Here is a 22,853-nt window from a genome sequence, read left to right on the forward strand (position 1 = left end):
AACCCATCTTGGTACAAGTCGAACCGATATTTTTGTTTTAACGCTGGCGTATAACACGCGAATTTGTGGAGGTACTGATGTGTCGTAACATACTTTTGCTCATACTATTCAATGTAACTGGTTAACCTTGTGTACTTAAAAAAAATACGTAGTTGTATAGGTAAAAGGAAAGGGATCAGACAATGTTTTGGCCATGTTATCCAAACGCCAATGTAATTTAGACAAAAGCACATGGATAATCCTTTTATTGTATCATTGTTATAGAAATAATAACCGTTTCATGGTTATCCGCTTGAATCCACTAGAAGCTTTTTATACAGAAAAAATTAACTGCTTATAAATCAACAAAAAATGTAAACTGTGAACTTAAAAGTGATTTTAAATGTACACATGTTAGGCCTTATGTATGTATGTTATAGCTGGTAGTTTCTTGATCGTTTTTCAGGTGGTAGTTTATCTCGGTAGTTTGATTGTCAGTTCGTGATTTCGCTATACTGTTTTAAATTGGTTTGTGGGTCTTCTTTGCTTTCATCGAATTATAAAATGCGAGTGAGACGTGGACATGAACGCTCGATTTAAAAACACGTGTTCGTGGTCGGGCGGAAAAAGACCGAGTCACTACTATTTATTTCCATTAATGAGTGCCCCCTCGTAATAATGAGCGTTATAATTCTAGCGAAAAATGCATAACCTTTGTCATGATTTCCAATTCGTGTCAAGTCCGGTTCGCGAATGGATTTTGCAGACGTACGCGTATTGATGTGTTGACATTGCGTTGCGTCTAAACAAGTGCCAAGGGTAATAATTGTGCCACCCGTATGTTTAATACACTTTATCTCAGCATCTCAACATGTCGATATCGTACTTTTAGTCATGGCCTCATGAACTCCTCTTTACCAATCAAAATGGTTGAATTGTTCTGTTAGGTCTTTTTGAATTTAATGTGACGTACGGTTTATTACAACAACCATTTTTTTAATAATAAGATTGGAAGTTTAAACATCTAACTCGAAAGTACTTACTAGATCCATTGTTTGTCGTACTAAATCTACTTTTAATTAGGAAACCCCACCAGATCGTTAGAGGCCCACATATCAACATGTACTATAACTTTAAATTGAACATCGGTATGTATCAATCATTTCATCACCAAGAAACCTAATATTAAAGTTATGGTAAACAATTTGCGTTGTCATGTATTCAATCAAGATTACATCGAATCCTGTATGTTTATGTTGAAGTTCGGGATCAAGTAATATCCTATAGGGAGAAAACTTAACGTGGGTAAATATATATTACTGAGCTATATAATGATTCCATATCGTTCATTTTCTTATCATATGTAGTTTGTCATCCTTCTTGTTAATGGTCAATCCTTTCATTGGTATGTTTGTGCATCGCTCGGAGTATTCTCTTATATAATATACTGAACTAGGATTAAAATATTGTGTAAATAATTCCACATTCAAGTATTGCTATTTTTGTCATAGTGACTTTATACATAGACATGAGAACAACCATTGCTGATACTATTGGTTGGTTTCATGTATTTAATTTATGGCTTTTATCAATACACACACTTAATTGAGTCGGGTTGGTGAATACGATGAAGTTCAAATTATGTCCTTGTCAATATTGTTGCATTCAAAAGTTCGTTAATAATAATAACACTTATAATGCGCCGATATCCACCACTGGTGATGCTCATGGCGCAAGGAAGAAAAACAAAATTAATGAAAGCAGCTGTGGAAAAGTGGGTTTTTAGGGCCTGTTTGAACTTATGAATAGAAGACATGTTACGGATATTAAGAGGCAGATTATTCCAAAGAAGAACAACAAGTCGTTCCTTTGCTACGTAACCCATAACGGGACATGTAGCTCAAACGTTGGCAACAAATACTGAAATAAAAAAAATAATGAGAAAACGAAACTATAATCAAAGTATCATGATTTCATAAAGACGAAACAGTATTTCGATATAACGCTTCGTGGTAAAAACATGCAAGGGAATAATGTTCACACCTTGTTTACCATTTCAATTTTATCTGATAACCTCACCCCTTAGGGGGGATACGTACCTGGTGGCTTGTTACTACAAGAAAAGTAAAATATTTAAGACCAAAGCATGAATCAGTGTAGACAATTCATTGGCATTGTAATAGCTAAACATAATTAATTCAAAACAAGTGTACTTTTGAGAATCTACAGCATCTTTAGCCAACGTGTATAACATAAAGTGCTTTAGGCCTGCTTAAACTGTTTGAAGCAAAATAAACAGCAAACAAAACAATAACAAGAAAACAACTTTGGGTATTTTTTAATTGTATTACTTCGGGTCATTATTACGTTCCAGTTGCTTGGTAGCTGTCCAAGCCGTGTATGCCTTGACAAAAGGCTACCTTGTAGGCAGAAAATGTTATTGTCCATATGAATATTGGTCCAATAATAATTTAAGCGATCCCATGACAAACATATTGCAGTATGATTCTGTTTACTTACGAATACACATAAGTTCCCGATGTTAAATACAAATGAGAAAAACCGAAGACCTGAGTATTAGTTCGAGGTTCAATTTGGATGATTTTGAAGATTCTGGTAATAAAGAAACATATGCTTGTTAATTTAAGCTGTGTTTATTTTGGGAAGCAGATCGAGTCCCCTATGAATACTTTGATATTGAAAATGTTCACCTAAGTTTTCTGTAAGGGGTGACCAGAAAATCGTTGACACTGCTGTGACAGGAAAATCTGTCATCCCGGGAATTCTTTCCCCGAAAAATGCGCATAAACTTCTTCCGATAGCGCCCTCTGTTGAACCATATTCAATCAATGCTAAATAAGTTTATATGGGGGACAACATATAGAGGGAAATACTTCTCTAGTACACCGGTGTCAGATGCAATTGTGTCCGCCACGCAATACTGTCCGATTAGGACATTTTTGCATATGCAATTGTGTCCGGGGCTATGAAAAAACCGTCCGGCGGCATGTACGTGACTGTACATGTATGTGCGCGCGTAAGCGAGTGTGCATGCACTGGACCTACGTAATGCAGCATGAACACGCACGTATTTTATGATTGCAGCGAATACCCAACAGCCGAACATTTCCCATGTCATTCAGGACATGAACTTAGCATGTAAAACCAATGGCGAACACGGTTCCGTCGACCAAAGACGTTTAATTGAATGTCAGACAACACCGTCGAGTTGTCCGCGGACGAGTTGTCCGAATGGACGAGTTGTCCGACGGGCGAATTGTCCGACGGACGAATTGTCCGACGGACGAGTTGTCTGGTCTCCGTTTAATTTCTTTCAAGGACAGCTTTGCACGGGGCGGACACTACTGCATATCCAAATGTGTCCCGGCAGACACAATTGCATTATGCAGCAGCGTCCGGACAGACACGATTGCATATGCAAAACCGTCCGGTGGACATTATTGCATATACAATAATGCATCCGGATAGTATTGCATATAATAGGACATAATCGCATGCCCTTTTCGCTTTTAATGAAGAGCGAAAAAACTGTGTTAATATTCACGATCACACAAAATCCAAAGTAGTTGATAACCGTTTCTAATAAAACGCCCAATTTCGATGTCACCTTTTTTGCCAAGTACCACCATAAAAGTTCGGTGGGCATGTGTGTGTTTTTTGCAAAGCCAAGATTCCCAAGCGATTGTGGGTATTATCTCTTTTGACGCGCCAACTTTATATTAGGTCTGACTCTACTCTAAAATTAACGGTCCAATTAAAGACCTTTCAAAACACAAGTTTTCAGTGAACACCAACAACTCTGTTACATCGAGCAAATTATACTCAACAACAAATCACTCCATTCAGAAATTACCCGAATGATCAACCAATCGTGTGTGTGCGTGTATGTGTTTTTCACTGCGTTTAGTCTTTGACTAAATTTGACTGCCGTTTGTGGTCAAACCCAATCGGGTGACCTGATGATGGGTTTCTTCACTACTGATTAAATACATTGGACACTATTTATAACTTTTCAAGACTGGTCTTCACAGTTGGTGTATCTCAACATTTAATGCATAAAAAAGCAAGTCTGTGAATAATTGAGCTCGATCGGTCGTCGAAGTTGCGAGATAATAATAAAAGCAAAACACACCTTTTTCGCACCATGGTCTAAGTCTGAGGTCTCGAAATCAAATTCGTGGAAAATTACTTCTTTCTCGAAAACTACGTCACATCAGAGGGAGCTGTTTCTCACAATGTTTTATACTTTCAACCTCTCCCTATTACTCGTCACCAAGAAAGGTTTTATGATTATAATTATTTTGAGTAATTACCGAAAGTGTTCACTGCCTTTAAACTATTGCATTCAGGATAATTAACTTAATGTACCCCCCCCCCCCCGGATAGCAGCCTTTAAGTTCTTACATCAAAATTTATCACTATATTACGTGATGGTAACTTTCCTTTAAGTTCTCATGACCGTGGTTCCTATCATTGTGCGTGAGGATGCAGGGTCTCTTCAACTCGTTGTTGTTTCAAGACAAATGTTGACAAAAATGGTTTTGCAGTCTGAATATTGTCCGTGTGTATTTTGAATGCGTTCACAGCGACAATAAATTATAAAGTCATATGGGCATCACTTGATATGAAATACTGTCTTGATCGGACAACAATTAGCTTGAGAATTGCATGATCACTTTGATTATTCGACCTTGGTTGTTCGTTGTGATTTTTTAGTGGTCTGGATGAAGATTTGGCATGAATTAAACTGGATAGTTCCTCCTATTAGCTAAACAGGAAACACAGATGTTTATTGCAAAATGATTTGGGGGAAAAATGTTTTACAACGGTTCAAAAAAAAAAAATATTGTATGCAATCATTTTGTGTGTTGTGTTCTTACGTTTCCTTGTACAGTATTGATAAGGGTTTTTTAAGTAAGGATAGTTTATCTGCAACCATAATCGGGTTGGATTCGTTATAAAATAAATCAATTACAAATTACATCACATAATCTTTCAACCCAATAGTTAATTTAATTTTTGTTAAGTAAAAAGCTAAATATAAAAAAAGGCTAGTAAAAAAAAAAAAAAAAAACACCAAACATCGTTATTGATCAGGATAAAACATAAATTGGTTAATTTGAAAGCTTACTCATTATGAAGACTATAAAAGAACTTTTTTTCTGTGATATATTGATATAAAGTTGTATTGCCCTCTGGCAGCTACACATCTTGCCTAACCATTCACGAAGACAATGGGGTAAACTGAAAACATTTCATATATTCTTGTTCTACATTCATTTGTGTTTTGTACCTCCTGACTCACACAATGGATCAATCCAAACCTTTACTGTTTTCCTTATTGAAGTATAGATTTGATCATACGGATAATGACTTTGTCAGAACAGTTTAGAACAGTTTTAACACGTGACACAACAAGTTAAAACAAATGGTCAACGATTTGTTCTTCTTCTTCCCAATAGTTTGCCAAAGGATTCGTATGAATTTAAGATTAATAATAATTATATTATGTTCACCACAATAATATTAATATTGAAAAGTAACAGCATTTCCTGTATTCATCCATAAAGACAGAATGTTATTTTTTTTTTCTCCGCTGCCGGCCCTGCGCTGCGTACTGACTTGTTTGTATTTAATACTCAGCCTTTCTACGTACAAATTATCTGATGGGCTTGGGTCGACGTCCCTTTTAGATAAGGAAGATGATGTCAGGTAAGTCACACAACTTTCGATCTACTAACATCATTGAGATTAGGTCATTCCCTCATTTCATGAATTGGTCAGTATTTGAGACATGGGTGGAGACATGCATTACCAAGTGCAAGTTCTGCGAATTTTTTTAAGGACAAAGCAATAAGTTCAAGTCCAGAAACACTGTCAAGTCATAGGCCTTGTCAAAAGACAAGATGTTTACACATTTGTGTGGTAAATTGTTTTCCCTTATTCCCGGTTCGTTTTACTGTCGATTTTAATTCTGGATATTTAGCAACAAATTGTAACAAAAGTGTACCCCGTTTCATATGCTAATTACACGTTTACATGCGTATCCATGTATAAATCTGGTTCAATGTTTTAGCTAGACTAATTAAGGAAACATGATATTCTAATGATGTGCAATTCAAAAGAAACATCTCCGGAATTGTTGTTTTGATAACATCTTTTAAAAACAGCAACAGACACCAGGATTTCCTGCCCTTTTCTCAAATGAGGAACTATCCTTGTTGTTTAACAACGATTAAGCAAATTTGGCAGCCAGTCAACTTACACAAACTTCTTGTGCAAAAAAAAATAATTATCCTTCATTGGTTAACAATAAATTGCATAAGTTCCTTATTCAAATGTATGAGTTATCGAAATGGTTTTCCTTCTCAGAGTGGATTACAAGGCAAGAGGGAGCAGTCAGTGTCGCATTACAGACAACCATGGCGGGACAACTCCGTGTGAAACTCAAGCTGCTTATCATAGTACTGGGATGTATTGAAGGTTAGTGATAGCCCTTTTCATAAAAGTGTCGGTTACAATGTAGTTTAATTATTAAGGAGCCCAGAACAAAGTAAAATTTCGTATTTTAATCGCAAAAGCTGAAAATCGTCGGCATGTGCACGACCCATTTTGCCGAAAAGTATCTCTAAGCTCTTCAAGAAATGACTTTTGTCACAAGGGATGAACCAATAATTATGAGTAGTGTTCATAGGTTTTGGAGGTACGTCGGCCGGTCGACCACTTCAGAGCCAATGAACAGCTCTCCTTGGGCAGCTCCACCCACAATTTACATACGCGACGAACGCTGCACAAGATTCCTTAATTGTAAGTCATTTAAAGAGTGGAATATTCGTGCATATGCCTCTGCGATGACAAAACACCTGCGTTCCACTCGCGCAAACGACTCGCAACTGTTCGCGCAAACGTTTTTTATCTTTTGAACGATTGGTGCGTATACGAAATGAAGATGGCGCGCACCAAACGTAGTTTTTTGTTTTACTGCAATAGTCCTCTTTTTGACATCATTACATCAACTAATTAACTTTGTTGTTCCAAATCTGCATTATCATCCACCGAAAATACAATGTAATTATGTTTGTGACAAAGAAATAATAATGTATGCTTGTCCACCATTTTAAAAACCACTCGCCAACACCTCAGAAGTATGTTCGCCTAAAGTTGCCAACGTTCGCCAACGGTGGCGGCGAACAACTCGTTCCACTTGAAATGGATCCTTCCCATGAATTATTCTAATCACATTCACGCATGCGTACATACCCTGTTGGTTGGCACACGCCATAGAGTTGTGCACTAAGCAGACGCGCAATCGCGTCTGCGTCACGCACCCATTTAGCCGTGTACTAGTCTGGTTCCCAGACCCAAAAATCTCCGACTAGGCTCTGTCGAATTTAGGGTCCGGTATCACCCAAAATCACGTGACCAAAGAGGAGGAATTCCTCCTCTTTCGAAGTTATCCGAAATGTTCCGAACGTGTTGTCGTCAACATTCGGACAGTATCGTTGATGTTCGGTACGGACTCGTAATGTCAGTCATGTCGGCCGTAGATCCAGGAGTTTTTATGCCAGTTATTGCAAATGCAGGCGTTGTGCCTAAATAAAGCGTTTGCAAAGCAATGCGACAAGTTTAAAATATATAAACCTGGGAAATCGCTCCGGGATCTGGTAAGTTTTTATCCTGTTTCTTCAAAAATATTTTTTTTCCAAAAGTGTTCTGACTTGAGTGTTCATTAGACATTTATTGAGGATTAAGTTTCATGATTTTTAAAAGTGGTAAAAATGGGGCAAAATCTGGTGACTAGCTGTCGACATTATACGTGTTGAACCAGATTGTCATTAATTGACGATCAAAATAATCTCGTAACCCTCCGGCCTGGCGGTCGTTGGGAGGAGGGTTACGTTATCGCTAGTAGTACGTGCAGACATGGTTTCCCTGGAGATGACCCCCGACCCTGACAAGTTGCGTCATGCTCTATGTTTAACCGTGGGTGATACCTGACCTAAGATTTTTAACAAGAGACGTCAAGGAATCTTTGGTCAGGGAACCAGACTAGCCGTGTACAAAACAGCGCGATGTTCCCTCATTTTGCCAACCAAAACGTTAGTGCGCACGCGCTATGTGCAATTTACATATTTCATGGGAAGGGTCTAAGCAACGTTTGCGCGAGTGGAACCACCCCTGGCAAGCTATTCAAAGGTGGATGAACTGACTTGTCCTCCATGCTCTTACATAAGGAGTGAAACAAAGAGTTCAAAACAAGCCAATGTGAGTGGAGACTGTCCTGCACTGGGCTAGGAAGCAAAATATAAAGACTTGCTATGGTCTCATCAGGGGTGCGTTTTTAACAGAGGGAACTCTTTGTGTTATCTTGGTATGTCACAAGCACACTGTCTATTCATTTGCCTTTGAATAGCGCGGCTAAGCTTACCAGGTGTTTCGTCATCACAGAGGCCGACACATGAATATTCACCATGTAAATGACTTGCAATAAAGGAACCTTGTGCAACGTTCGTCGTGTATGTAAATTGTGGGTGGAGCTACCCAGGGAGAGCTGTTCATTGGCTCTGACGTGGTCGACCGGGCGACGACCTCCAAAACCTATAAACACTAAAAGCACTTCGTGTAATCCACCATACACCGCCGTGTAAGTTCTATGTAAATTTTGGATTTTAGCCGAGTTTTGGTCTAATTACTAATTCTGTAAAGTTCCTTTAATTTAACATTGACCGAGGTTGAGATGATCGCGAGACAATTTCAACATTTCAGCAAATAGTTGTCATTTCAGAGCAAATTTATCCGAATGCTCATAGCGGAACGTTTTTTTTTTTTGTTTTTTTTACAGCATGCATCATTCAATAAACTCGAAATATAACACCTCATTATCATACTTGGAAGTGCGCAGATTGACGGTTTTAATAAGCAGACACTTCTTTGCATGATTGGTTTTCCGAAAAAAGTTTCATGGATTGTCAGTTTGACAAATTATTTTTGTGAAAACCGAAGGGTTGTTCTAAAATCCCTCGACCCCCACGACCCACGACCCCCTCGACCCCTCGACTTTTGTGCAATTGTTTTTCTAACAGGTTCACAATTAACTATGATTTTTTATTTTTTGCCTTTTTCGGTAATATATAGCAAATTTTCTTGAGGATGTTTTCAAAGAGTTTAAATTATGCTGTTGTTCTCTATAAAATATTTTTGGGAGAACAAACTCAGTATCAGGTGCACAAACTTAGCAAGAAAAGGGAGGGTTAGATTTGTTTATCCTTTGTTGCTCAAATCAAGCTGAAAAGTGGAAGGGGTAAATTTGTTTATCCTTTGCTGCTCAAAACCAACCAAAAAGTAGGAGGGGTAGATTTGTTTATCACTTGAAACTCAAACACGGCAAAATGTGCGATATATTGTAACAAATAAGTGGAATTTATCTATTTTTAAAACGTTAGCATAGCAACATTAGATTGATTCGTACAATCTACAGCAAAAATAAACAGGTTCACTATTAAACATTTTTTTTTTTAGTTTTGTACTGTTTTTGGTAATATATAGCAACTTTTCTTGAAGATGTTTTCAAAATGTTAAAACTATACTGTTTTTCTCCATAAAATACCTTTGGGAGAACAAAGTCAATATTGGGTGCACAAACTTAGCCAAAAAGAGGAGAGGATAGTTTTGTTTATCCTTTGGTGCTTAAGTCAAGCTGAAAAATGGAAGGGATAGATTTTTTTTGTCCTTTGCTGCTCAAAACCAACCGCAAAAGAGGAAGGGATAGATTGTTGTATCCCTATAAACTAAAACACGACAACGAGTGTGATATAATGCAACAAATACGTGTGATTTATCCATTTTGAAAAAAGTTAGCATAGCAAAATTAGATTGAGTCGTAAAATCTACAGCATATTTTTCACGATTTGGAGAAAAAATTGGTAAAACAAGTTTGTTGCTTTAAAATCCTGTTTCGAGAGCAATTTACAGACCATAATGACAATTTTAAGCTGTAAATTTGAAAAATAACCAAATCTAAACAAATACAGTTAAATATGAACCTGTTTTCTGTACACCGAAATTGCCACAGTTCACAACCTCAGCCAATCACGCACACAATTTTGTTTGCTGACGTCGACTACCATGCCTCGCACATCACAACACAGCATACGAGACAGACCACTGTGCGGCACCTTAATGTAGCCCGAGCCCTAAATGTAGCTTGACCTAAATGTAGGCCCAAACATGTACCTAATTGTAGCCCGGACCTAAGTGTAGCCCCAAACATGTACCTAAATGTAGCTCGGACCTAAATGTAGCCCCAAACATGTACCTAAATGTTACCCGGACCTAAATGTAGCCCCAAACATGTACCTAAATGTAGCATTTAGGGCTCGGGCTACATTTAGGTGCCGCACAGACCATACACACGTAGTATGCAAGACCATGCACACGTATGTATTATGCACGAAGCAAACTTCGCGTGATTGGCTGTTGAGATCGGGCCTGTGGCAATTTGTGATGTACAGATAAAAAAACGCGGCGTTTCCACGCGTATCTCTTGTCCGATCCGAGATTATTATCCCAACTGGGAACCAGCGTTTACCGCCCGAGTACGATTACGGCCAACTCATTACGTGATGATCAGGCGGACCCATTTCCGGCCGATCGCTCCCGTCATGTGGTGTACTATTCCTCCATGGTACTACTAGAAGCGGAGCGCAAGGTTGTAGACCCGACCGACCAAATGGCCCACACGTGTTTTGGGGTCGTGCACGTGACGTGCGGAAGCGGAGAGTAAATACTCCCAATTCTGTGTGGCTGATGCAGATAAATATAACCGCAGTCTCGGACTTAAAATCAAATCTAGTCGTGGAAGTTGCGTCGCAAATCACACACTGAATTCTAAATCGGGGACTTAATTCTCACTCGGCCGTACAGCGACATGTTGTGAATTCGAAATTTGGACATTCTTCGAACACGGGGCGGACGTCGAGGGGTCGTGGGTCGTGGGTCGTGGGTCGAGGGAATCGAGGGGAGTTTTAGAACAACCCAAATCCGAACTTTAACTTAACATGCATGTCATTTCCCCAGAAGTGTCCAGTAATAGTAATGAAATCTTCCTAATTCTAAGCAATTTGTGCATCTAAGTATTATTTTAAATGTTAGGTTGTTATCCTTAACTGTTGCTGTTATCGTTTATTCATAAATACCCCAGACAGTTTCTCTTCTCCTATTGGTGGAGAGCGCGTCACGTGGGGGTGTTTAAACCTTTGATAATGACCAGCTGGGGCTGTTTCTAACAAGCTGGCTTCCGCGTGTCGGGCGCGCAATATTATCACGCGGAATGCAATTCAAAGCTATAGTAACAACGCATATTTTTAGCGCGCGCGTACACACAACCGACGCGCATCGAACAGATTCTTCACAAAGTTTTTGAAAAAATTATTTCAAACTTTGAGTTTTCAATTGTTAAAGTGTCTATAACTGTATTTGTTAACGTTTTTTTAACAAAATGGCATTTATGAATGGAAATAAAAGAGTAGTGACTCGTTCTTAAACGTCCGTTTAAAACCTTGCAGGATCGTTGCCGTGCGATAAAGGCCTTCGCCTTCGGCTCGCGGCGAGGGCCTTCATCACACGGCCGCCGACCCTGCCGCCTTTAACCGGCAGTTGAAGAACTCGTCACTACCCCTTTATTCCCTTAGTTAAAGGAACACGTTGCCTTGGATCGGTCGAGTTGGTCTTTGAAAAGCGCTATGTAACCGTTTGTTATACAATCGGTATATGGTTAGAAAGATGTTGTAAAAGTAGAATACAATGATCTACACAAATATGCCTCGAAATTGCGTGGTTTTCGTTTTACCCTGTCGACAAACACGGTCGGCCATTTATGAGGGTCAAAAATTAGACTCCCATAAATGGCCGGCCGTGTTAGTTCGCGACGTAAAATGAAAACCGTGCAATTTTGAGTGATACTTGTGTGGATCATTATATTCTACATTTAAAACACCTTTCTATCCATATGCATTTCATAACAAACGGTTTAAAACGCTTTTCATAGACCAACTCGTCCGATCCAAGACAACGTGTTCCTTTAAATATTCAGGCGTATTAGCAGATGTAGACTAAATAGTTTGACAGCTTCAGCTTCTCATAAGACACTACAAGCTGTATCCACACTCCCTTTTGATATGCTCAGGCGTGATAGCAGTTGTAGACTTTACCAGTGTGACAGCTCAACACACTTCACACGTATTCATCGCCAGTTACTTGGTGCTTGATGGTAAATCGGCAGTCGACAACGATCAGGAGCTTGTTTTTTCTCGATCCTTAAAGACGGGTGTCGGTAGCGACGTGTCTGACTGGACGAATGATTCTCTTAAGTTATCAAAAGGTTTGCCAAGCACCATAAGGAGAGCAATGTTCAGCATTTCCCGTATCAAGAAACAAAGTGCCGGTGCCTTCAACTGGACGTATGCCCTGAACTCAGTGTCAACGATACAGATGAAAGCCGCAGGTGAGTGAGCTATATCAAACCGTTATCACCTATAAATTGTGAGCACATCAAGGTTAACTGGGTTTTGGCTGAAAACTCTTTCAGAGCCCTTAGTATAGACTTTAACACTAATTTTGCAAGTATGGTGAATCTGAACTACACCAAGGTCATTTCTGCTATTAAAAGTTTAATTGAGCAGTGGTCTAAACGTAACATTACGGTGCTGGGGAGAGTTACTGTAACAAAGTCGCTCCTTTTGTCTAAGCTTACTTTTCTTATTTTAACTCTCCCAACCCGCCTAGCAATGTTATCAAAGAATTAGATTGTATGTTCTATTACTTTATATGGAGAGGGATTGACCGTGTTTAATTGAGCAGTGGTCTAAACGTAACCTTACGGTGCTGGGGAGAGTTACTGTAACAAAGTCGCTCCTTTTGTCTAAGCTTACTTTTCTTATTTTAACTCTCCCAACCCGCCTGGCAATGTTATCAAAGAATTAGACTGTATGTTCTATTACTTTATATGGAGAGGGATTGACCGTGTGTCTAGGAACCAGATGATTCAAGGCTATAGTCATGGAGGAGTTAAAATGATTGACATGCATTCGTATATAAAAGCCTTTAAGGTCACCTGGATCCGCAGATTTCTAAATTCAGATAACTTGGGTTGGGTCACTCTTTTGAAGATTTCGAACATTCATGATCCTTTAGCACTCGAGGGAGGCCACCAGGCATTGCTGATCTATTTAAAAGGGACCGAAAATCAAAACCATTTTTTGGATTGATGTTCTTAATGCTTGGTGCAGCTTTGTTAAATGTCATGTACCTGCCAGTCAAATTGACGCTTTGAAAAATGTGTTATGGCATAATCAGAATATTATGATCGGTAACAAACACATTAACTATAAACACTGGGCCAAAAAGGGTGTTAACTTCGTGTGTGAAAATTTTTGACTCGCAAGGTGTGGCTCTTTCTCTTGTGGCATTCCAAAGGAAATTCAGGGTCAGAACAATTTTTATAAAGTACGGGGGTGTGGTCAATGCAATCAAACATTCCCTCCGTAATGTACTGAATGGAGAAACCTCAGAAACTGCTCGCCCTTTTTTACCATTTAATTTTGAGACTTTGTTGATGGGCATAAAGGGCTCCACCCGTCTGTACAGTGTTTTCACTTCCAGCAAGAAAAGTTGTGCACAAGTTTATTGTTAAATGGGAAGAAAAAATTGGTGTGAATTTTCCGATTCCTAAATGGCACGTTTTTTGTGGTTTACCCTTTAACTGCACATGTGACACCAAGTTTAATTTATACGTTGGTTCCAGTTTAGATTGGTGCATAGGGAATTATAATCTGTGTACTTTTTGTAAAATGGAAGAAGAGACACTAGTCCACTTCTTTTGTAATTGCTAGGTGTCTCTGTATTTTTGGCGTCAGATAAAACACTGGTTGACTAATTCACTGAACATTGATATTATTTTTGACAACACGACCAAGCTGTTTGGAGTCCTTAATAGAAAATGGTCTGCTCTTAATTTGATTCTCATTCTTTGCCGTTTTCATATTTATCGGATGAAGATGAATGACAGAAAGCCGTCGTTTGTTCAAAAAGGAAATAAATCACTAGTTTGTAATGGAAAAAAAATTAATGATCTTTGTTAGGAATAACAACTTAGATAAGTTCAATACCAAATGGGAGCCTTTTGTATTGCTATGTACCAACTAAATGCCTTGCATAATCATCAATCTTCGTGTTTTTGCAATTTGCCATTTATCTCTTAGTATCGTTCTATAAGTTGTTGGTTTTACCAGTAGTTTGTGTTGCTTTGTACATTGAAGAAACTTGAATAAATTTCCCCCTCCAGGGAAAAAAAAAAATGTAATAAAAACCACAAACGTAATAACAACCATACATGTAATATCAACCATAAATGTAATAAAAGTCAACCATAAATGTAATAACCCATCAACCATAAAGGTAATAAAAATCAACCATAAATGTAATAACCCAATCAACCATAAATGTAATTTAAAATCAACCATAAATGTAATAAAAGCCATTACAAAACAAAAATATTCAATAATCATTAAAATAGCCTCAATTTCCGCGGGTTCAAAAACAAAACAAAAACGAAAGCATTAAAATGAGAAGAAAAAAAAAACTGTTTGGAAAAGAAGAGTGAAATCAGCCTGCAGAGAAATGTTGTGAATAGAGAAGACAGTGTAGCCACGAAGACAGTTCGGATTGATATTGTCCCAGGACATGGGTGCATCAAACAACTTTGTTAGTGTATGTAAAGGCCTTAAGACAAACAGAAAAAGTAAAGCCGGTACATACTCACAATATTTCAGTAATCTGTAATAGTTAAGGCGCAATCATGGTAAAATGAAGAGCAATTTTATGGGACAGGCTATTCTGAAACTATTGGAGGCTTGTTTGTGTTTTAAACGAAAATTTGGACTGGAGAGAGGGAAGGGCGTTGGATGAGTGGTGGTGGGGGGGGGGGAATGTGGTGAGGAACAGCATACATCTTCCATGAAGTTTCCCGTATAAATGGTATGCCTAGAAACATTCTAAGTAAGATTTTGTACTTTCTCATAACGTGTGAGATGTCATATCTGTGATAGTAATTATTACGTAAAATGTAATGCCGGCATGTTATATGTATGAGGAGTGCAAGGCATTAGTTCTTACGCAACAATCTGTTGTATGACTTGGGAGGGGGGGGGGGGCAAAAACAGAGTAAATTATTGCCAAGCCACAGGTTTGCTCAAACAGTCTTCGGCCAATTATTGTTGTGTAAACTTGTGTGCGGGAAGTTGAAAGTATTTCCGGCGGCGGCCAAAAGGAGGCTGGGGAGCAAAAAAGTGTATGTAATCGATGGCCAACGGGCATAAGGTATTTAACCATGCCTGGACCACTTCTAATTATTTTAAAGATGGACTATAATGGTACTCCTACATTAAAATCACTATCAGAACTTGTTTATGTTGTGTTCAGCTATCAATTCATTGTTGTGGTCATGTTTTTCTCCAAATAATTTTGCTACAATTTGACCGAAAAAATTTGACCTCGATTCTTCGATTTTGAAATTTCCCGCCCTGTACTGGTTCCCGGCTATTAAACCAACACTGAAATCCAAGCGGATTTGTAAACCAGCGGACGTCATGAACGCGGTCAAAAAATGGTGATGTCATACCCATGAAGCAACGAGAGTAAACAAAGATTACGCCATGTTACTCCGTGTGTTGTGTATGCGTTTTCATCCACACTATAGGCGTGCGTGTGTGCTACGAAGCTTTTTGTTTCTAATGTATCAGCTATAAATACTGCCGATTATTTGGTTGTTTGTGGATGCACTAGAAGTTTCAAAGTTTGTGTAAGAAGCATGGATCGATTCCGAAATTTAAACCTCTAAGCACTGAGAGAATTCAGGGGGATCTTCTACAACCAGGCCCCAGCCAGTGCTGCTTGTGCATGCTACGACGTCGGCGGGGTCCCTCTGCCGTGGCCCTGGTCGCAAGTGGCCGTTGAACAGCAAAAGAATCAAGTGGCATTACAGAAAAGAGAGGGAGAAAAGCCTGGTAAGTACTTGTTAATAATTTTTACAAATCTACTACTGAGAAACTATCTCCATTATTAATTCAGGCCCAATACATGTACATGTAATTGTAATAAGAAAAATAGTAAACAATCTCTACCCTTTTCATGCAAGGAACAATCATCTTGTTGTCAAATGACACGATGTCATGCTCTGAATCTGACCCGACTACCATAAAATAGCTACATAGTGTATTGACTCTGTTGAGTGATGAATCCATGTAGCCACCCAAGAGCTTTAGGCATGTTTATGCCCTGGTTTACACTTTCTGGCATGTTCATGCTCAACCATGTGTGAACACTATATTAATCCATTTAAAAAGTTGATTGTTACAGTTAACAGTTTATTGGCCTCGCTGACATGTATTTATATTGGTCTATACTGGATTGCTGGACATGTATTTATATTGGTCTATACTGGATTGCTGGACATGTATTTATATTGGTCGATACTGGATTGCTGGTCATTGTTTTTGCCAAAGCTGCCTAAGAATTGTTCGCTTTTTTTTTTTAAGGCACAGCTCAAAAATATGTTCAAACTCCCATCCATATAATTGCCCATCCATGGTCATTCAGAATTTTTCCCTCCTAATTCAGGAATTACCAATTCCAGAGAAGTTTAGTCTGAAGTTTTCCTATAGCTGTGTTTATTGGCTTGGCACGGTTAATTATGGAGTGTTTACTATATTTGCATTTGTAAAATAAGGCCAGTTCTTTTTCAGCACTAGTTTTTTTATTTATTTATTTATTTTTTGTTTTTATATTTTTTTGTACAGAAATAACTCGCAGCTCTACACTACAATGAGAATGCAGGACGAAGACAATGCAGTACGGAGACATGCTAGCCAGAACTAGAAATGGAGACCTAAGATTCTCAATAGCACTTTAGGTAAGTAGTAGGCCTATGCATGCAAATTTTCAGAGGATCAGATGATTTCTTCATTTTTAGTTTTTCAGCTGCCCCTTTGAAAACTGTTCACGGTGGAGGGGGGGGGAGGGGATGGGGTGTTGAATCGCAAGAACAACCCCCCCCCCCCGATCTGTACCTGAACAGTTTTGTACTAGGTGTAGATCTGGGGGAGGGGGTGGTTGGAGGTCATGTTTTCTATCTGACATAAAGAAAACCTGCCCCCTTGGTTTTGTTGCATGTGGACTCCTTTTGTACTGGTTTTGCGTTAACTCCTGTAAGGTTCTTTTTAAAACTACGCCAACTCAAAGAGAGATTGTCAGTACATGGTGTTACGTCAAACCTTCCGAGATTGTATTTCTGCCTTGTAAATTTTCAAGAAATCCCACATAACGATTATTTGGTTTTGTTTTTTATTTTTCGTTAAACAGATGCGCATAGAATGCATGCACAATGCACTTGTTCATTGTCAGCAGGGTGACAAGACATGAAAACAACTCCATCCGCAGCTGATGTGTAACCCCCGTGTCAATGACATCAACCTTCACCAACCGGAAAAGGATGCAACAGCTTTTTTTTTTTTTTGGGGGGGGGGGGGGTTGGGGGTTCAAAGGTAGTGGGTTCAACTTTGTTTGAAGAAAGAATGACCTGTGCCCAATTTCATGGATCTGTTCACCACCAAAATGTGCGCTATGATCACGGTTCTCTGCTTACGTCCAAAGGCTAAATTTCTGCGCTTAATACTTTGTAAGCGTAGAATGCCTGGTATAAACCAAGTATGCACCCATGACCCGCAAAAGGCAAAATTTGCTGGTAACCTGTGAAACACGCTTGACATAAGCACAGAATTTCCTGCTTCCGCAAGTGTCGATTCTTTGTTTACAGTAAGCAGATCCATAAAATTGGGCCCTAGCTTGTACACATTGATGTGGGTTTTTATTTTATTTTTTATATTTATATATTTTTTTTTGGGGGGGGGTAACCAGGGTAGTACAATCAACTTTGTTTAAAAACAGAATGACATGGTCTGTACACAATGATTTTATTATATTCTTTTAATGTACAACTTAATTTACAATTTACAAAGAGAACCACAGCTAACTAGGTACATAACATGGCTTAGGTTTTCTTTTTTTTTTGGGGGGGAAGGGCGTTGACAGGGTTGTATAGTTAACTTTTTTTGATGATGGAATGTTCAGATGATTTCGCTATCACTAGGCAACCTTTTTTCAATTTTGATATTTTAAACTCAAAAATAAACTATTGTCGTTTGGAAATACATACAGTTTTAGTGTTGTCGTTATTATGGAGGTGTACATGGCTTCTGTTTTTTTGTTTTGTTTTTATATTTCTGCTAACCAAGTTGAATGTTGTTACCGTGTTAATCATAGTGTATTGTTGACAACAGGGGACAAGTTTATTGCACATAAGTGCTAAATTAATCAATTTGAACCACACACCTAATTTTATAAGTCATAGTAATTTACATTTTGTGTCTTTCAGAGGGGTGGGTGGTTCAAATTAAATTAATCAATTTGAACCACCCACCCATCTGAAAGGAACAAAATGAAATAATATACATGTACATTTATACGTAAATTATTATGGCTTATCAAATTATTTCTCACTCCCTCTGGATCATTATAACTTGGAAAATTGTTACGACTGAAGACAAATAAACCAAAGCAAAGCTGCCTAATCCGTTGGTGGATACGAAAATCCTTCCACTGTACTGTACACGAGGGTTTGGAAACGTCCTTCGTGTTGCTGCCATCAAACATGATGTCAGTGGCAGCGGTTGAACGGACAAGATAGTCCTAAGCTCACCACTTGCTGATAATCATCACTGCAGTGTTTTCTGTAAAACAAAACAAAGAATTCATACAAAATTATTAACAAAAGAATTCATACAAAATTATTAACAACAGATTTGTGGGTTGCATGGTGAAGTGTTAATATTGCATGTGTGTACCTGAATTGCTTTAAAACTATACCCATGCCAGAAGGCAATCATAATCCAAAATAGCAGTTACATACATGTACATGAGATATTTGTGTAGATGCACATGTGTCAACCACCACGCAGTTACTTTGTGGAGAAAAACAACAACACAGGTTATCTACAATATCAGTTTAAATTGATAATGTATGAATTTTGCCAACAAAGTATAAAACGCAAGACAAAAATTACCCCTCCCCTCACATTTCTACTGCCCAAGTCAGTGCATGTGTTGTTCACATACATGTATTATAACGTGAATGGAGGTAAACAATAAACCTTGTCCATCATGTTCGTTCATGTTTTAATTTAGTCAAGGAAAGCCTTCAACTATTTTTGGGAGCAGAAATAAACTGATCAAACGAAGCATCATTCAGTATAATTCATGAAACGTTTTGTGGCCTTACCAGTCTGTCTTTAGCCGTCGATCATCAGGGTTTGGCTCATCGTCTTCGGCCTGACGATCATCGTCTCCGGGCTGGTTAACTACATGTACTCATAACACGTCTTCGGCTTCTCTCTCGTCCGGTGAGCTCCCCTTATTGCTAGAGCCCTCACTTTCCTCTGAAGTGCCTCCCTGAAATGCCTTTTCCTCATCTATACTGTGGTTTTCCCAAGACCCGCTGCCATCGGACAGTTTCGCTGTTTTTTGTGTCAAAAAAATGCAGCCTATAGTGTCCGATGTTATTCCACATTCAATGTACATGTAAAATGCACGCACACGATCGACCTGACACACTGTGTACAGAGCTTCGGTACGTGGTGTGACGTCACACACTGTGTATGAATGGTTCGTGGGTCACCGGCTTTTGCCGAAACTGAGTTTTCTGGGTCGGAGTACGCCGCGCGAATTTGTGTTTTTTTTTGCATGAAGGTAAAGGTTTTATTGAATACTACTAAAATATCAGTCCTTATTTTACATTTCTTGTACAAAAATAGTAATATTGGCTATATCAATAATCTGTTATAGTCCACCTTTAAAATGATATTACAAGATCTCTGTGTCGGAAGTGCCTTTTATGGGAGGGTGTCAGAGCATATTTTCTGTGCGTTTATATACGCTTCGTCAGTCACCCTTTTGTTTTGTTTTGTATAAACTGTAAGTTTTTTTTAACTTAGTGCATCCAGTGTGATCCTATTCTCATTCTTCCGTGAGTGTTGGACTCAAGGTGAAAGTTGATGAACATTATTGTTTTTATGTTGGGCTATGTCTCACCCGTTTCACTTGAGTAACGGTGTTTATTACATTTATGGTTGATTGGGTTATTACATTTAGGGTTGACTTTTATTACATTTTATGGTTGATGGGTTTATTACATTTATGGTTGATTTTTATTACATTTATAGTTGTTATTACATTCATGGTTTTTATTAAAGGCACCTGGAAATAGGATTTTGTTTCTTTGAAACATAACAGTATATGTTTATCAACAATAAAACAATTTTTGGAGTAATTGTTTGTCACGATTTATATGTTAAAAACATTAATTAAGTGCTTGGGGGTTGACTCCGCCTACCCCTTTTGTGACGTAGGAAAAGGAAGACTTTGCCTCGATCAAACATAGACCCCCCCCCCCCCCTCCCCTCGATGCGTAGATAAACACACGTGCAAAAAAGTCGCATAGTTAAATAAAAATAGCAGCAATAGCTTTTGTAAAAACCACTAGGCGTTCAACATGTTCAAGTTTCAATGTAGTATGTGTGTAAAATCGTGTCTAAATTTGTTTTGATGTGCCATGTTCCCAGACGTAATGTACGGGGGCCTGACTAATAATAATAATAATAATAAGACTTGTAATGCGCACATATCCACCCTGCTGGGTGTTCAAGGCGCAGTAAAACCAAAAACAAAACAAAAACAAAACACAACACAAAGAAAAACAGACACAACAAAATTAGTCGTTGAAAACCTGTGACATAAGATAAGTTTTGAGAAGAGACTTGAATTTTGCGGTACAAACACAAGATCGGAGATTAAGTGGTAGAGAGTTCCAGATGCGTGGCGCGGCTGAAGAAAAAGACCTGTCACCCCATGAGTGTCGAGACTTGGGTTCAATGAGGAGAAGCATGGAACTTGATCGAAGATTCCTTGATGGAGTGTAAACTTGAAGCAGTTCAGAAATATAGTGGGGAGCCTTGCCATTTAGAGCTTTGTGGACAATGAGCATCAGCTTGAAGATGATTCGTTGAGAGATAGGGAGCCAGTGTAGTTGTTTCAGAATGGGGGTGATAGAACAGGATTTTCTAGACAGTGTCACAATGCGGGCAGCAGTATTTTGGAGCCGTTGAAGTCGGGAAATCTGGTTGTTTGGAAGACTGTATAGAAGAGCATTGCCGTTGTCAAGACGAGAAGTAACAAATGCGTGAATGACTTTTTCAGTGGCACTTTTGTCCAAGTACTTGCGAATCTTACCTATATTCCTGATGTGATATGATGATAAACGAACAATATTGTTGATGTGTGGCTGAAGTGTCATCGATGAATCAAAAATAACCCCCAAGTTTCGAGCTTTCAGCGAGGGAGCTATCCGAGCATCACCGATGGAGATGTATGGCACTGAAACCTTAGTTAACTGTTGACGTGACCCAAATAAAAGGAACTCTGTCTTATCATCATTTAACTTCAGGAAGTTTTGTTGTGTCCAACGTCGAATCTCTTGGATGCATTTCTCAAGTCTTGCAATAGATGCATTGGCGTTTTCTTGAGAAGATTTAAACGTGATGTATAGTTGAGTGTCGTCTGCGTACACATGGTAATTCAGATTAAATTTCAGGATGATGTCACGAATCGGTAAAGTGTACAGCGTAAACCACTGCGGGCCGAGTACCGACCCCTGTGGCACAGAGTAGTTCAAAACAACAGGGTCGGATATCGCAGTGCCAATACATACATGCTGAGTTCTATTGTGGAGATACGATTTGCACCATGCTAGGGCTGTGTCCTCTATGCCAAGGTGATTCTGGAGCCGAGAGAGAAGGATGTTATGATCAACAGTGTCAAAAGCAGCACTCAAGTCTAGCAGGACTAGTGCCGTAAGGTTACCATTGTCCATAGAAGAAAGAATATCGTTGCTCACGCGGACTAGTGCAGCCTCGGTCCCATGGAAAGGCTTGTATGCTGACTGGAACACGTCGGACAGGTTGAAAGTATGAATGTGATCAGAAATACGTGATGACACTACTCGTTCGATGACTTTTCCAAGATATTTTAAGTTTGCAACAGGTCTGTAGTTTTTGAATATCTCCTTGTCCAGGTTTGGTTTCTTGATGAGCGGCCTGATGTAGGAAACTTTGAGGCTATCGGGGAAACAACCGGAACTGAGAGATTCGTTTACAAGCTTAGTGATGTAGGGTACAAATATATCAATGTTTTGCTTTATCATGGATGTTGATACTGGATCCAGCTCACAGGATTTTGAAGGAGATTTCATAATAACCCTTTGAATTTCAGCAACAGTGGCAGGCTCAAACACAGATAGTCTACACTCTGGTTGAAGATGTGGCAATGTCTGCGGCACGTTGTAAGGGACTGATGAAAATGATGAGCGGATGTCTGAAATCTTGGTGACAAAGAATTTCTGGAACTCATTTGCTAAGTCCTGGTTATTGTAGGTGGATGGGAGGACAGGGGTTTTGGGTTTGAGCAACAACTTACCAATTATCTTGAAGAGCTTCTTTTGATCTCCTGAGGATTCTTGTACTTGAGATGAATAATGGATGATCTTTGCCTGGTTGATCAAATTCCTAACTACTTTTCATTGGTTGCGATATTCTTGTCGTTGTATTGCCAATTTGCCATTTTTCCGCCACTTCCGCTCCAGTTGACGACAGATCTTTCTCGCTGTACGAATATCATCATTGAACCAGGAG

The 22,853-nt window shown here is 38.9% G+C and overlaps 1 long non-coding RNA gene across 1 annotated transcript; it reads left to right on the forward strand.

The window, feature by feature from the left end:
* The first annotated feature begins 15,410 nt into the window (after window positions 1-15,410).
* On the forward strand, window positions 15,411-17,548 carry LOC139945895 (uncharacterized). Its single transcript, XR_011787187.1, has 3 exons — window positions 15,411-16,061; window positions 16,854-16,966; window positions 17,416-17,548. It is a non-coding gene; the product is annotated as an uncharacterized lncRNA (long non-coding RNA).
* The last annotated feature ends 5,305 nt before the right edge of the window (window positions 17,549-22,853 follow it).

The sequence above is a fragment of the Asterias amurensis genome, chromosome 13, assembly GCF_032118995.1.
Source record: "Asterias amurensis chromosome 13, ASM3211899v1".
Classification (NCBI taxonomy): domain Eukaryota; kingdom Metazoa; phylum Echinodermata; class Asteroidea; order Forcipulatida; family Asteriidae; genus Asterias; species Asterias amurensis.